Here is a 17667-nt window from a genome sequence, read left to right on the forward strand (position 1 = left end):
GTGTAAATTAGGACATATTTGCTCACTGCAGAGGGATGGGTGCTCCACGTGGGAACTGTGTTCTCTGCAGAGCACCACCGCCTGTGGACACATCAGTGTACGCGTGGTAACATATGCCCGCACAGTCTGGCAACAACACTGACCAGGGAGGCTGAATTGAACCACATGTAGTGGAACATGGTTGCAATGTGCTTTAGAGGAGAGTTAAGGCAAGCTGCCCTCAACTCTTCTCACTGCAGAGGAGTAAGCAAGCCAGTGGTCATATACACCAAAGGCTTCACACATTGCACACTTCCATATATACGTACATATTTTATTGAGATAAAAATACGATTATCCATTTAAATGCACAATGCAGTGTCATTTAGTGCATTCACAATGTTGTGTAGCTACCACCACTCTGGTTTCAAAAGATTTTTGTCATCCCTGAAGAATGCCCCTCACCCAATAAGCAGTCACTCCCCATTCTTCCTTCCCACTCAGTCCCTGGCAACCACTAATCTAGTTTCTGTCTCTATGGATTTGCCTATTCTGAATTTTTCATACAAATGAAATCATACAATGTGTGATTCTTTGACGTCTTTAACTTAGCATAATGTCTTCAAGTTTCATCCAAAGTGTAGCATGTATCAGGGCTCCATTCCTTTTTATGGCTGAATGATAATCTGTTGTATGTATATACCACAATTTGTTTATCCATTCATCCATCGATAAACGTTGGGGTTGTTACAGCCTTTTGGCTATTGTGAATAGTGTTGCTATGAATATTTGTGAACAAGTATTTGTTTGAGTACCTGTTTTCAATTCTTTGGGGAATATACCTAGTAGTGGAATAGTGGCTAATATGGTTAAACATAATTCTATGTTTAACTTTTTGAGGAAATATATTTTTTATTTGATCCTCACAGCACCCCTGTGAAGTAGAGAGGGCAGATATTAGAGAGAATGCATATTAAGCATCTAGGTCGTTCATTACCTACACATAATAAGTGCTCAATAAATTTTAAAATATTATTATCAGGTGCAGAAACTGAGGCTCAGAGAGTTCAAGTGACTTGCACAAGCTCCCTATAAATAATAGAATCTAAACTAAATCCACGGCTTCCAATTTTAGACCATAGAGCCAGTCTTCTTCCAACAGATTTCAGGAACTCAGGCCATGGATTTTCCCCAGGAAAAAAAAAAAACCCAATAGTGTGAATTTCCCCTTGGGCTCAGGGACCTGCCCTGCCCTAGCCCAAGGAGAAGAGACTGGAGAACTGAGCAGGGAGAGACCTCCCACTCTGCTCTCCCAACCTCTGCGCTGTCCTGCCTTCTCCCCGGACCTCAGCTCTGCAACAGCAGCCTGACAGCAGGTGGAGAGTGGCGCTGAGTGTAACTGACAGCTGGCTGGGCTGTCACTTCCCCTGAACTCCCATTGTCCCTCCAGAGCCCCTGGTTTTCCTGCCTTTGGCCCATCTGCAGAAATAGTTACAATGGACCTCCCCCTGGGGCAACCCAGGGCGGGCGTGTGACCCAGAGGCTCGCCCCGCGCAGAGGATCCATCTGCTTGTCTCTTCTCATCTGGGATCCCGCCTGAGCATTTCATGTCTGCATCAGTGTTTACTCACCAGCACCTCAGAGGGACTTGACCAGTACCCTCACCTCAGAGGTCTGGGTCTGCAGCCCAGAGGAGTTAAGTGGCTTTCTGGCAGTCAGGCAAGGGGAAGACAGCACAGATTCCCGGCAGGCGCTTTCTGCCCAGCCCCCATTCTCTTACTCTGCCCTGCCCATGATACCGAGAGTAGGAGCACAGACTTCTGGAGAAGAGAGGAGTCGCAAACTCAGGCAGGAAAGATCCAAGAATCCATGTGGTTCACCCCTGCCTCCGGCTGAGATTAGGCTGAAATCCTGTGGGTCTAGCTGACCCCTGCACGTACAGCAGAGGCATCTCGGATGGGATGGGGAGGAAGAAGTGGCAGCCAGGGGGTCCTGGGGGACTTCGTAATTTTTGCTTTGTTTCTTTAACTCATCCATGATTGTTGCCCTTGGGCCTATCCTTCTGCTTTCCCCCCTCCCTCTCTCTCTCTTCTTGTTAAAAGTCTGTGGTTTGACTGCTTCAAAAAGTGGCAGGGCTTCCCTGGTGGCGCAGTGGTTGGGGGTCCGCCTGCCGATGCAGGGGACACGGGTTCGTGCCCCGGTCCGGGAGGATCCCACGTGCCGCGGAGCGGCTGGGCCCGTGAGCCATGGCCGCGGAGCCTGCGCGTCCGGAGCCTGGGCTCCGCGGCGGGGGAGGCCACAGCAGTGAGAGGCCCGCGTACCACAAAAAAAAAAAAAAAAAGTGGCAGCCACTCCCAGATTTTATGGTTCTGAAATGTCAAGACCAGTTGGGAGTTTTGTTTTTATTTTTCTCCTGAAGAGTAGGGTGGGGAAGAGCCCTAGAGTGTCCTAGCTTCAGGGGAAAGGCCTTAGGGGAAAAAGTTGACAGGTTTCTGTCTCTTCCTGTGGTCTCTGTTGATTCCTAATGATGCAAAGGTCAGAATGGAACAGAGAGGAATGGCCTGGCAGTGACTACCTTGGGCAGAAGGAAGGAGGAGTGATTGGCAGAGGGTGCCTGGGAGCTGGCAACGTTCTATTCCTTGACCTAGTGAGTGGTTATGTGGGTGTTGCTGACCTTGAGCTATACATTTGTGTTTTGTGCATCTTTTAAAAGAAAATATTTATTTGGCTGAGTCAGGTCTTAGTTGCGGCATGCGGGATCTTTCGTTGCGGCACTCAGGCTTCTCTCCAGTTGTGGCATGAGGGCTCTAGAGCACGTGGGCTCACTAGTTGCAGCGTGTGGGCTCTCTAGTTGTGGCGTGTGGGATTTAGAGCACGCAGACTTAGTTACCCCACGGCATGTGGGATAGAACCCACGTCCCTTGCATTGGAAGGCAGATTTTTAACCGTTGGAACACCAGGGAAGTCCCCTGTTTTGTGCATCTTTATGTATGTGTATTGTTATATTTCACAACAAAAAAGCTTAAAGAAGAACAATCCTGGCTTACGAGTCAGAATATCTGAGTTCATCCGCGGCTCTTCCACTTATTTTTCATGAGATCATAGTATAGTCAACTTAATCTCTCTGGTCCTCAGTTTCCACATCTGTAAAATGGGGTCAGCAAACCTTAAAGCTCTCAGGGTGTCTGTGAGGGTTGAGTGAAAAACTTGTGTATTGTTGAGACCCAGTAAACTATAAAGCATGATTCACATGTAAAATAGTATTTTATTTTATGGAGGGTCAGATAAGGGTGGAGATCAGCAGGAGAGCAGAGGCTGCTGATGGGACTGGGCCAGCCAAGGAAAGGTCAGCAGCCATGCTTCGGGTTTGTGGGGAGGGTGGAGATATTAGTTTCCTAAGGCTGCCAGAACAAATTACCAAAACCTGGGTGGCTTAAAACAACAGAAATTTATTCTTCCACAGTTCTAGAGCCTAGAAGTGTGAAATCAAGGTATTGGCAGGGCCACACTCCCTCTGAAGGCTCCAAGGAAGAGCCTTTCCTTGCCTCATCCTACCTTCTCCTGGCTCCCCGTAGATCTTGGATTTCTTTGGCTTTGCAGCTGCGTCACTCCCATCTCTGCCTTCATCTTTACACCATCTTTTTCTTTGTGTGTCTCTGTGTCCAAATTTCAGTCTCCTTTCTCTTATCAAGATATAGGTCATTGGATTTAGGGCCAACTCTAGTCCAATATGACTTCATCTTAACTTGACTACATCTGCAAAGACCCTATTTCCAAATAAGGTCATATTCTCGGTACCAGGGATTAGGACTTCCACATATCCTTTTGGGGGACACAATTCAACCCATTGCAATGGAATTCTGGATGGAGAGATAGAGAAACTGGACTCAGGCCCCACTTCTGCCACTTTGTGGACTTGGGCACTGGCTTCTTCAACCTAAATGAGAAAATAAGTAGGAAATTAGAATTTGTTAAATGCCTGTAACGTGGTGTAAGGGTATTGTGAGGTTGACAATGTCATCCTTATTTTGCAGATAAAAAGATTGAGGCTGGGAAAGGGCATGGAAGTTACTCGATCCCACTGCTCGTAAGAAGGGTCTTCTGGGATATGAGTGGAGAGGAAGTGCATGGTGACCCCTTCTGGGGCTCAAATTCAACAAGTCAAAGCCATATGATTTTATAAAACACCAGAGGGTTTATTCCTGGTCCCCAAGTGAATCAAAGGATAGGAAGTTAAAAAATAAACTGTAGTTGAGCTCAGAACCCAGGACTTACACTGCCTTGTGGAAATGAGTATGAGTGTAGACCCCTGAGAGAGGATGCACAGCTGTGTAATTCCCTCTGCTCAGTGGCCAGCTCAGCACAGAGTCCTGCATCGGTCATGTGATATGGGCTGTGGAGGACAGGACAGATTCAAATCTCTGCTCTGTCTGCAACTATAAAGGTCCACAGCTCCCGCCCCAAAGTGCCCTGACCCCTGACTGGGCTATGGCATAGGTTCCTACCTTGGTTATAATGTTGCTGTTAGATTGTCTATGGGTGCTTGGCCTGTCCATGTGTCCCCCTCAGACTGAGAGATCCCCAGAGACCATCTGGTAAGCATTCAGCACAGCTCACTGTTCAGGTACCTTTCAAATGTAAGCACTGTGCTAGGGATACAGACAAGGGTTGGTTTTCCCACTCCAAGGAATTGGCCCAATTTTCCAGCAGACATTCTCTCTTTCTAACCCACTGGCCAGCTGCTTCCCAGGGATCCAGCTCCCCAGCAGGTGAGGACTGATCTTCTTTTGCTCTGACCATTTTCTGGGGCCACAGATGCAGCTGCCAACACTTCTGGTCACAGCTTCAGGTGCAGAGGAAAGGAAAAAATGAGGGTGTTTGCTCATTTAACAATTTTGAATAGAACCTTTCAGAAGGGCCTTTGGCTGGCTAGTGGTCTAGCAGCCAGCAGAAACTAATGCCAGGTATAGCAATAGCCTGGAGAAGTTGTCCCTTCCAGCCTCTCCCTTGCAATATGCTGGTCCCCTAGAGAAGACTAAAGATGTTCCAGTGTTTTCTCCCTACCTCTTGGGCTGCACTGGAAGTGCCCAAAGGAACAGTGGCTGAAATCAGAATTCTGGAAGGCCCCTCGGGTCAATGGCTCTCAAACTTGAATCTATCTCAGAATCACCTAGGGCAGTGGTTCTTAGAATTTTGTGTGCACCAGAATCACCTGAAGGGCTGTTAAAACACAGATTGCTGGGCCCCATCTCCAGAGTCTGTGGTACAGAGGGAGAATTTGCATTTATTAGAAGTTCTCAGGTGTTCATGATGCCACTGGTCTGTGACTACCCTTTAAGAATACTGGTATAGGACCAGAATCTCGGGCCCCAGTCCAGGAGATTCTTAGTGAGAATAAGGTAGGGCTCAGACATCTGTATTTTTAACAAACTTGCAGGTGATTCTGAAGCACAAGGTTTAGGAAATCAATGCCTTAGAGCGACATTGTAAGTCAGGGCTTAGGACTCCCAAAGACACACTCAGGGGATACTGAGGAAATGGACTTTGAGTACAGTTAGGGCAAGGACAGTGTCATATACAGAGACATGTCTGTATGTATTTGGAAGCAAGCAGCATGAAAGAGATGTGAAATGAGAGTTTATTGCTAAGTGAAAGCTAGGACTTCCCCTGGGGTAAATGGAGATCACGCACTCTGTTTTTTTAATGAGGGAGACATTGAATAAAGCTAGTGGTCCTGGTTACATTCTGGGACTTTGCTCAGCCTGATTAGAGGATATTTCCCACTTTGGATTAAGAACCAGATAAGACTCTTGTATCTTCTTTCTCTACCAAATTCTCATCTTCCTAAAATAGGTAGAATAATGTCACTATCCCTCTGAGATTAGGAGGGAATGGGAACTCCCATGCCAGGTCTGATGAATTGGTAGTGACTCTTTGGAGCTCTGAGTCAAGGGGGGGATTTAAGTCTGAACTCAGCAGAAAAAGTAGGAAAGAGTGATGTGATTGATTAACAGTGGCTACCGCGGGTGCCTAGTGAGGATCTGCTGTCCCTGGGCAAGAGCAGGAGGGTTGGGTAGCTGGCAGCCCCCAGAGGCAGGGGTTTACCAGACTGAGTCTTTACTATAATTCTGGCGGAGAGGCTGAGATCTTCAGGATGTGAGGAACTGGCCCTCAACAGCGAGCAAGAAAGCTGGTTGTCAGAACTGGGGCCTGAGGTCAGAGGTGGATGAACAGGCAAGGGCTTGATGCACAAATCCAGGGCTCCAACACCTTTAATCCCTCTTGCCCAGGTCCAGGACTGGAACACCAGACTGTGTTGGGGCCCCTGAAGGAGTGGGGACCAGGCAAGGTAGCCTGCTCGGGCAGCCTGGACTGACTCATTCTGGAAAGAAGACAGATTTGGGGCTCTTGAGTCCTGTTGGCAGTGCTGACCTCCCGTCCCTAACCTCATCCATCCAGGCTCTGCTGAGGGACTGGCCAGGCCTGGACAAGTCATTTGGAAGCGTCTGAGATCAGAAGAAAAAGAAAATAGCCCATATCTGGGAGATGCATTAACTTTCCACCCTGTGCTCTGACACCTGGTTTTCCACTGGGGAAATTCATGGGATGCCGCTGCCTCCTTCCTGACCTCTGTGTCCCTGGCTGGGCCTCCTGACCTTGTTGCTTCCTCTCATCCTTCAGAAGATGACCGTGCATCCATTCAGGCAAAGTTTAACAGCCAAGATCTCCCACCCCCCACCCCCTCCAGCCTCCTGTACTTGTGCAACCCCGGTTTCTGCTATGAGTCTGTGCACATTCCTATCTGAGGACAGAAGGGGTCGTGATGGGCTCACAATTAAGTCCTGGAACCGCAGTGTGGAGCCAGTTAGTGTGCAAGTCCCAAACAAATGTTGTGTGGCAGCGTGCGGAGGATCCAATCTGGCCCCAGGGTTTCTGGGCTCTGAATAGGGAGCAATAGGAAGGTAGCCCCTTACACCCCACCTAAAATAGCAAGACTGTGCAGGACAGCCCTGGACCGGCACCCAGACGTCAAAATCACCCCTTAGAGCATTGCCTCTGCCCAGGCTGGCTCCCTGAGAATTCCCTCATTTCTTCACCAGCAACCTGGGGCCTCGGACAGTTTCCCTCTCCTCCTCACTGTGCCACCACCTACCCTCCCCCAGTTCAGTCGGAAAGTGGCCTTTTCAGCTCCCCTTCTCTGGCTCCCTCCCATCCTCCAAACCACAAGTACACAAGTACATGGGTCTTTCTATTTAAAGATGTCTCTACATGGAAACAGACAGGAGGTAACAGAATTGTGGAAGATGTCCCCAAAGGTTTTATAAATTTTTTCTACCAGGGAAGAATTTCTACTGGGCAGTGGCTGACTCACAGTGACACAGCAGGCCAGTGATGCCTGGGGACACATCTGCTCCTCTTAACAGGGTTATATATTCCATGCGATCAGGGGCAATGCACGGTCCTCAATGATCCACAGGGTCTAGTGGTGCCTGCACACAGTAGGTCCCTCATTCATTTTTTTTCAACAACACTTATTGAGAGTCGTTAGGTGCCAAGCATAGGGACTACATTGATAAACAGGACTGTGGAGTCCCTGCTTTTAAGGAACACATGGCTGAAGAAAGAGATGAACATATATCATTGCAAAAGAGGATGTCATCATAAACCCTGTCAGGGTGGAGAGTTACTAATGCTTTTCCAGAGAGCCTTGAAGGATCAGGAGAATCTTGTCAGGTGTTGATGCAGAGAAAGGACATGGCAGACAAAGGGAGCAGACTTGGCCATTCCTCAGACGCATGGATGGGCCAGCAGGAAGTTATTACCAGAGTGGTCAGACTGAATGGGGAGGCCGTTCTGTCTCAGCATCCCCTCTCTGACCCCTTTGTTGTCCTCCTCTTATCAGTGTGGCAGGGATTGGTGACAGGTGGGGAAGATGGAGCTCAATGGTCTTTCCATCTTCCTCCCAGCTCTTCTCTAGACTCCTTCTCCCCTTTCAACACCACCCCCCACCTATTAAACAAGGAGAGGGGGACAGTTAGGGTAGGGCAACTGTATGGTATAGTGGCTCAGAGCAGAGACTTTGGAGTAAGACTGTCTGAGATCGAATTTAAGTTTTCCTACTTACTAGCTATGTGATCTTAGGACAACCCCCTCTATGTGTCAGTTTCCTAATCTATAAAATGGAGATAATAGTAGTGCCTCCTTCAGAGGGTTACTGTGAGAAGGAAATAACATGTAAAGCACTTAGAAATAGTACCTGCCACATGGAGAGTAGCTATAAGTGCTAGCAATCATTACTACTCCCACATCTATTACTATTGTTACAGGTTTCTAAGTTATGATATCTCAGGGTCTCTGGAGTATCTCTTGTTCCAGATTCCGTAGAACTGATACCCTTAAACCAGTAATCCCCAAACTTTTGTGTGCATCTGGATTACCTGAAGAGCTATTGGTGCAGTCACGGGGGTCTCTGTCTCAGGAGATTCTAACTCAGTGATTCTGTGTTGGGGCCCAGGAATTTGTAATTTTATCAATCTCTCTGGGTGTTTCTGATGAACACCAAGGACGGTGAACTTTGCAGAGGCTGATTGTTCCCTCTTTCGGGTTTAGGGACTGGGCATTCTTGTTCTATTGCTCCTGACCCTCAGGGCTGGATTAACTGGGCACTTTGTTACCTTAGAGAAGCATACCTGGGGAGGAGATTCGAATGTATTTGCATCTTGTTGGCAATCAGGAAGGGATACGGACAATCTGAACAAAGGGTTTATTTGTTATAACACTTAGGAGTGAGGGTAGGGCTTCCAGGGACCCAAGCCTGAGAGACCTTGATTAAATGTGAAGGAGGGATGGTGCAGCAAGGTCTAGGTTACAAAAGGAAAGTTTTTTCTTGTCCAGGGGTCCAGGAGAAGAAGAAGAGGACCCGGGGGTGCTAAGGTGGGGCAGAACAGAGGTATAGACCAGCCCTAAGCCAGGGAAGCTGAGATGCAGATCCTGGGAGGGACGAGCAGTCGTTCCACTGACTTCTTGTGTCCCCTGGCCAGCTATCTCCTTTCTCCTCTTTGCAACTTCAACATTTTGACCCCTTTTTGCTCCTGTGTTTCCTCTCATTTCCTATTGAGAGGAGGATCTTGCCTCTTTGTGGAGGAAGGCCAGAGAAGACCTTCAAGAAATACCAGGCCCTAGAAAGAAACAGCATGTTAGCTGAGGAGAAGCAGCTGCCTTTCATATCTGCACCAACAAATGTTAAGCAAATCAATGACCCTTCAAGGCTGCTTCTCAGGGGAGGAAAAGGAAGAGAATTATGATCTAAGGCCAGAAGTCTTAGCTGACTTTGGTGCACTTCAATGGGGAGAAAACTTTTAGTTAAAAGCTGTTTTAGTGCTGATCCAAAGGGAAATTGAGCCAAGTGAACTACAAAGTAATTTCTGACCTTGGAAAAATAAAAGGCAAAATCCAGCTCCCCTAAGCACCCCCTCCCCAGGCCTAGAGAGAACAGAGTTGATTATTGCTATGCCTGCAGGTTATGTTCACTCCAGTAAGACAGTATTTAAATGTACAGTGTTTACCAAGCTGTGGCTTCGGAGGTAGCATGAAAGGTCTAGAAGGGGTTGAGGGGCCTTCACAGTGAGTTCTATGACTGCTTCCAGCTCTGCTCAGCTCCAGCTCCCTCTCAGCCACAGGCCGCCACTAGGGAACAGCAGTGATGCTTTCACTTCTTCGGGGCTTCTCATGAAGGAGAGCTGCTAAGGGTTTAGGCCCTGGAACTCCCTCAAATATGTATGCCTGTCATTTCTGGTAATGTCTATTTCATATCCGTCATTCCACTTCAAAATTTTTTTAAACATTTCATATATCATGACTTCATATTCTGTGTCTGATAATTTCAGTACCTGAAGCTCTTGCTGGGAAGCAGGGGGCTACATTTGTTGTGGTGGTTTATTTCTTGTGTGTTTACTGATCTTTGACGGCAAGGTCATATTTGATTTTTATTTCTGAAAAACCTAGAGAACTAAAATGAAGATTCTTTCCTCAGTGAGAATTTGCATTTGCTTTTGATGGAAGCTAGGACCACTACGGACCACAGAAAGCTTTATACCCTAGTGGATCCTTGGCTAAACCTCAGGGTCTTGGGTTCAGCTCCTCCACTTTGCTGATGGCCCAAGGCTTAGTCTCCTAAAAGCAGCCCTGATATCAGCATTTATCCTCTGGACAACCCTCACCTTTTACTTACGCTTAACCATTCACAGTACTGGTTTTAGTTCATGGTTTATAAGGCCTTTTTTCGTCCTTGTAGAATTATTTATTACAAGTCTGGCACTGAAATAACAATTATATTTTGTATAGGGTCTAGTTGTTTTGTAGCAGAAATCTTCAGAATTTTTAGTCCATCAAACTGCTGCATTATGAAGTCGAGATTTAAATTTATATCCTGCCTCTGACATGTGCTAGCTGCATGGAACTTAACCTTTTGAGTCTCAATTTGACTCTCTGTGAAAAGATGTGTAAAAATACCTCGCAGTTGTTCCCATCCATTTCCCACTGCCACACACTGCAAATTGTAATAGATGATATTCACATGAATGACACACCAGATGTGTATAATACCAAAAACAATTTTACAGGGAAGTAAAGCACTACAGTAGTCTGTATTTGTTACAACTATTAATGTATGTGAGATGTAGTTACTACAAGCACAGATAAGATAAATCTCGTGTTATGTGAAATGTGCCTACCTTTACTAATTTTTCCCCCCACCCAAAATGGCATTTTGGAACAGAAATCAGCAAAAGACTTATTATGTGATAACCTTGATTCTGTTTTAATTCTAACATAATATAAAAAATGTAAATAATTTGAAAAGTTTGGTATTCTAAGAGGTCTTTGTATAGCAAGGAGCTCATTCAAGCTGCTTTAGGGCATAGGCAGGCTGGTGGCTGCTCTGAAACCGGAAGGCTGGTGGGATTCAGCCACTTCTCTCTCCCTGTGCATGCCTCCTTTTCCTTATAGCCTCTGTTCACTCCCAGTTTTGCTTCCTCATAACCTCACCTTGCACACAACTTTCATGGCCTTTCCCTTCTCTATATCTTTCCACCTCACCATCCACTGTTAACTACCTCCTCCTTCCAATAGTTTCAACCTTGGATTTCTGAAAGCAACCATCTGAGGGTCCTGGTTAATCTTCTAGTCAGGGCTGGCCAGTCTGTGAATTGGCTGCCACTGGGTCACCTTTGCCCCAGTCAGCTGTATCTAAGAAGACAGAATCACAAAGTTACAGGGGCCTTGGGCAGGGCAATTTTCCGTAGAAGAAGTCTGTGGGTATGGTAAGCTTTCACTGAAGAAACACTTTAAAACTCTAGGGGAAACAACAAGGTAAAGGATTTGTTACACCAGTGTGTCAGGACATGGTGATTATAACAAGCAAGGAGCACAGCAGCTGTTACACACACAGTGCTAAATATGTGAGTTTTCTTCCTGCCAGAAATTTTCCAACCCCAAACTTGTGAGGGCAGGTGGCTTCCTGAGGTTCTATTCCAGCTTTGAGTTTTCATGGAATGAACACATGCATCTGAAAGTATTCCTGGTAGTTGGGCCTTTGATGCACACCCGTTTTAGCCCTAACCCTCCAGGTGTCAGCAATAAGAAGAGGCACTGACTTCTCTGAAGTGATGCAGAGCCCTAGAGCAGAGTTGTCAGGACTAGGACAGTCTAATGGTTGACTGGGTGGACTCTGGAGCCAGACCACCTGGTGTGAATCCTGAATCCATCATTTACTAGCTATATGACCTTAGCCAAGTGTTTTTACCTCTTTGTGTCTCTTTTTCCTCATATGTTAAGTAAGGGTAATAATTATCTTTGAACGGTTGTGGCAGAGATTAAACGAGTTGACACACACAAAGCCCTCATGGCACCATAACAATACCCAATAAACATAAGTTATTGTATTATTAAAACTTCCAGAGATCATCCTGCTGATTGTATGCCCCTCCATGATCCTACTTCTAATTCACCTCAGGGAACTGAGTCCTCGCCTCTTAGAATCACCTGGAAGAGAATTCACAAACACTTCAGAAAGGCCTTATTGTATCCCATGGCCCATAAAGAAGTAGAGACATTTTCCCCTGCTCATTCTGCTACAACCCAATCTCATGTCTTCTCTGTGTCTCCTTGTCCTTAGAAGGAAGAAGGGCATGGCCCCTGGCCCCTTGCCCGTGTGCTAAGGGGATCCACAGCTAGAGAACAGCCCTTTCCCTTTGAACAGTGGGAAGAGGGCCACGATGTTTCAGAGGCAGATAGCAGCAGCTGGAGAGAGGGGAAGGGAAGCTTGATATGTCCAAACTTGCCCCTTCAGGGGCCATGGTCTCTCATCTCTCCTCTTACAACATTCCTTCTAAAGAATTTTTAGCTTAAACTTAATGATGAAATCCTGTCCCTAGATGAAATCAACCATCCTTATCATGACAGAAAAATGCAAATATCTGGTACTTTTCCATTACACATAGAGAAAACATAGAGAGTCTTAAAAAAGAAATGTTTGGGTGTTTTAATCCTTTCTTCAAAATGGTTCATTCCACAGGGAAGACATATGGGAACATATGTTTATGTATGACTGATTCACTTTGTTATAAAGCAGAAACTAACACACCATTGTAAAGCAATTATACCCCAATAAAGATGTAAAAAAAAAATAAATAAAATAAAAAAAATAAAAAAAATAAAAAATAGGTATCAAAAAAAAAAAAAAAAAAAAAAGGTTCATTCCTCTCTTTTTAGAAGATGATGACATTCTCCAAGCATTTCAACCAGGTTTGTGAAAGTCTCACTCCTGCTCACACGAATCACATCTGCATATGCAAAAATACAGACAGAGGAACACAAAAACGTGATTTTATACACGTTCAAACACACAGGTATCTACGAAATGGCACTCACACATGCCTGTCTACACACACACACACACACACACACACACGTACCTGCAAACATTCAGGTTCACAATAGATGGCACACATACATATGAACAAATAGAAACTAGTAAATAGAGCCATTTCTGCAGTGTTATTGCCATATACAAGCATCCTTCATTTTATTGTGCTTCACTTTATTGCATTTGCAGATATTGTATTTTTCACAAATTGAAGGTTTGAGGCAACCCTGCACTGAGCAAGTCTATCAGCACCATTTTTCCAACAGCATTTGCTCACTTCATGTCTCTGTGTCACATTCTGGTAATTCTCTCAATATTTCAAACTTTTTCATTATTATTATATTTGTTATGGTGATGTGTGATCAGTGGTCTTTGATGTGACTACTACTCCTCGCTAAAGCCTCAGATGATGCTTAGCATTTTTTTAGCAATAAAGTATTTTTTAATTGAGGTATGTACTTTTTTAGACCTAATGCTATTGCACACTTAATAGACTACAATATAGTGTAAGCATAACTTTTATATGCACTGGGAAACCAAAAAATTTGTGTGACTCATTTTATTGTGATATTCATTTTATTGCAGTGGTCTGGAACCCAGCCTGCACTATCACCAAGGTCTGCCTGTACTGACATGGAGTGCATATACACATGCATCTTTGGTGTGGCTAATTCACTACCAGGTTTGGGGGTAGGAAAGAAAATTGCATCTTTTCAGGGAGGTTCAGAAATCTAGCTGAATTCCTAAACCTGCTGGGTTCCCCATCTCCTCCTTCTGTCCTTGGCTCTCAAGGGAAATGACTGAGTTTTTGAACGGAACTGAGGCCGGAGGATTATTCCAACTCAGAATAGTGGATCCTTGAACATGGGCCCTTGAGAGAGTCCAGTGGAGTCCAAGTAATGTCTACTATGAAAAGAGAAATGAATAACTCCACCACTGAAAACAAGTGTCCAGAAAACAGCAAGTTTATCCTGTGCTAGAGCCAAGGAGCAACCAGGTGCCAATTACATCCCTGGGGGAAGGAAAGGGCAATGCAAGCACAGACTGTGCCCTGTTGTAGGAGAGAGACCAGAGGCAGGAAGGGAGGAAAATCTGAATCTATAAGCTTTCTTTTTATATAAACCAGACTCATAAGTTTTCTTTATTTCAGCTGGAACTCACATCACAGCTGCCCTATTTACTTACCTACTGGCTGCATTCCTTAGAACCAGTTTTTTTCCCGTTCAAATGGAAACCAGGCAGAATTGGGAAAATATTTCTTCAGCCAGCTCCTCAGCACTGCTGTCTGAGGGAGACCATCTGACCCAGATGCCCTTTAAGTAAGTAAATACAGTTTTGCCCCGTCCCTGAGCAGAGGAGGGTGTACGAAAAAGGCAGAGGAAACGTTGGGTTCCGGAGGTGGGCTGACGCTGGGGCTGTTCTAACTGACTTCCCTCAGGTCCGTGGAGTCCAGTGGTGTGCTGGTAAATGTTTAACAGCCAATTCTCGGGGCAGGGCGGGGCGGGGGGCTGATGCGTAGTGCCTGCTGATTTCCATGGCCTATTTGGAGCTACCAAAAGTGAAGTCCCTGAACATGGAGTTGGGAAGAGATGTGCACTGGCACTCCATTTCATAATATTTCTACCATCTGATACAATAGATGTACGTAACCTCCAGAACGTAAGTAATTATAAAACGCAGTAAGATAATTAGTGAGTGATGAGTGTTGAGTATTTATTACCTTTGTTTTTGTTTTGTTTTGTTTTCATTTTTTGGTTTCTTGGTTTTTTTGGCTGAGACGCACAGCTTGGGGAATCTATGTTCCCTGACCAGAGATCGAACTTGGGCCCCGGCCATGAAAGAGCTGAGTCCTAACCACTGGACCGCCAGGGAATTCCCACCTTTGTTTTTAATATGATGTAATTGTCAGTTTTTATAACTTAATTTCAAATGATGTAGAATGCCTTTAACAACCTGCTCACAAAGTTCTGGAAAATTGAACAGTCAGTTCTTGCAGGCCAGTGTGGGCTGCCTTTAGGGCACCACTGCTGGGATCCCTCTGTTACTTACAGCCAGGGAATAAATACATTGGTGTTAAAACCACTCCCACTAGAAGCAAAGGCCACATCACTGGGGGAGAGGTTTAGAGTGGGTTCCATTTCCTTAAGGAGGTTCGGACTTCAGGAGACAGAACAGACAACTGCTTGGGGGAGAACAGAGGTTGACAAACACCATGTGGGTTTTTTGTTGTTGTTCTACCCACTCTGAGTGTTTGACACATGGGTCAGGGGGTTCCATCTTACCCAGGCAGCTCCTAACTGTATGTGCTTCCACTAACGTAGTTGAGATAGCTTGATAACTTCTAGTTTTATTCCCTTAAGATCTGTGTGCTCTAAGGATAGCTCTCTGGCTGGAGTTCCCCAGCATTATCTGGGTCTCAGACCTTTGCCACTTTAGCTGGAGGATCCTGGAGGTGTCTGTGGCTATATGCTTTTCCTTGTTACTTCCTGGACCCCACCTATAGGAGTTGGGATGCTACTTATCTCCCAAAACTCTCTTGTGGGAAAACTTCATGCATAAGAGAGACAACATTTTACTCAACTGGGGTCAAGGGAGGCTACACATCTGGCCCCAGCCTCTGATCTTCTGAAAAATTGCTGAGCTTTATCCAAAGTACTCAGGTCCAGAAGTGGCAGTGTAAGGAAAAAAAGAGTATAAGGATTGAAACTGGAGGAGAAAAATCCTATTAGTAGGGTTATAGGGCCAAGAATTGAGGTAGATTTTTTTGTCGAAGGATGTACAAAATGTGCCCGGGACAGCAGGTCAGACAGCAGACAGCTGCCTCAGAAGTGTTTAAAGTGTGGAGAGGTGGGAGTGAACAATGGTAATAGGTTTGGGTCTTCCATTTTAGGGTTGTCTCTGGTGGCCGCCTGCCAGCACAGTCAGTCTCACAATTCTTCACACTCATCAGGATCTTAGCTACATTGGCCCTGAAATTTAATGACCCTCATTCCCCTCCTGTCTTCATGTCCCTCCTAACCAAGTGGGGATTCTATGGTCCTTCAGTGTAATCATCCCTTGTGTATGTCTTTGTCTTTCTCCAACATGCTTTAATGAGGTTCAGTACTGCCTGGAGATCCAGCTATACTTCCCTAGTAAATTCACTCCCCAATTCCCAACTGCAGTGGATGTATAGCCCCCACTCCTATTGAGGCAGGTCCCTCCCCAAATGTTGGGCTGATCCCATCTCCCCCGTCTACTAAAGACCTTTGTCCTGCAGTTCTCCCCTCTCTCTCCTGAAACATCAATTATTTCCTCTCTACTTGATCAAAACTCTAAATTTCTTATAAAACTCTCTCTCTCTTTCTCTCAGTACTTCTTCTTCCTCTGCTTCAGGCCAGAAGCTGCAGAGGGCAGAAGGGATGGTGATCAGCTTATATTCTATGTCCCCACCTTGTGCGTCTCCTCATTTTCCCCTCCCTCACTAGGCTGCGTAGTTCTCCAAGGCCATCACTCAAGGAGAGAGAGGAGATGCAAGGAGCAGGCAAGTTCTTACTTGACTGGTGCTGTTTAGTATAGTGCTGATATTTTCTGGCCTTAGTGGATGTTTAAAGCTGACTTTCTTCTCTTGGGTCTAACATATGTTTCTTGGTGATGCCCCTGTTGTGGTCCTTTGATGGCAGCTTCCTTGATACAGACCATGCCGTTCCTCTGGCTGCCCATTTACCATTCCTCCCTTAGCTCATGGGTATCTTTTGGTCCACACCACACATACTCTTGTTGGGGCTCCAGAGTTCCTCTGGGAAGTCATCATGGGCAGGGTCTGTATATAAAGTCACAGATCAGCATCCATAATGCTCCTATCCGCATTTTGGTCCTACTATCATGAGAGCACAGCTACTTCCCAGCACAGCTCTCTCTACTCCACTATGCCAAGGCACTAGCCAGCCACAGTCTCTTTATTACCTTTACAGGCATGGGTCCAGCACCAGTCTATTATGTCTATTATATGCTCCAAGTGATCCCTTAAGCCCTAATCACCTTGTTTGATGTGAAGGGCAAGCTTCTCCTCCCCACCTCCAAAACACTTCTATAACTTTCTCCAAAAAAATCAAATCATCTCCCCTTCAACTTCAGTCACAACCCTTTAGTACCCTTAAGGTTGTTGATGTGCTTAGAATTGCAAAATGGGTTTTCAGATATCTCCTTTGCAAATCCTGTATAGATGGTTTAGCACCTCACTCTGGAATGTAGAGTCACTTTGCACCCATGGCTTTGTGCAAAGCCTTTGGACTCTCAGTCAAGACTGAGGGAGAAAGAATTGTATTTTAGCATCTCATTACACATATCCATATCTCTCTGTAACGAAATCCACATGATGTCGCATTATATAAAGCTCGCTGGTTGAGAAAGAAAAGACAACACAAACTGAGTAGTGAGAGTAACTGTAAAGTCTCTGACTTTGTCTGCTCGGGCTGCTATAACAGAACACTACAGCCTGGGGTGGCTTATAATAACAGATTTTATTTCTCAGTTTGGAGGCTGGGAAGTCGAAGATCAGGGTGCTGGCAGATACAGTGTATAGTGAGAGCCCACTTCCTGGTTCAGAGATAACCTTCTCACTGTGTCTTCACAAGGCAGAAGAGGTGAGGGAGTTCTCTGGGGTCTCTTTTAAAAAGACACTAATCTCATTCATGAGGGTTCCACCCTCATGACCTACTTATCTCAGGCCCCTCCTCCTAACACCATCGCACTGAGAGTCAGGATTTCAACATATGCATTTG

The 17667-nt window shown here is 45.6% G+C and overlaps 1 long non-coding RNA gene across 3 annotated transcripts in view; it reads left to right on the forward strand.

Moving 5' to 3' along the window:
* The window catches only part of LOC132508662 (uncharacterized), a 93334-nt gene that overhangs the window by 27273 nt on the left and 48394 nt on the right, over nt 1-17667 (forward strand). For 2 of the 3 annotated variants that reach the window (XR_009536730.1, XR_009536731.1), the window contains exon 1: nt 13271-14223. This is a non-coding gene — a long non-coding RNA (uncharacterized LOC132508662). Of the gene's footprint in view, nt 1-12750; nt 12784-13270; nt 14224-17667 lie in introns of those variants that run through there. The other variant, XR_009536734.1, reaches the window with a different exon arrangement.

The sequence above is a fragment of the Lagenorhynchus albirostris genome, chromosome 2 (genome assembly GCF_949774975.1).
Source record: "Lagenorhynchus albirostris chromosome 2, mLagAlb1.1, whole genome shotgun sequence".
Lineage (NCBI taxonomy): Eukaryota > Metazoa > Chordata > Mammalia > Artiodactyla > Delphinidae > Lagenorhynchus > Lagenorhynchus albirostris.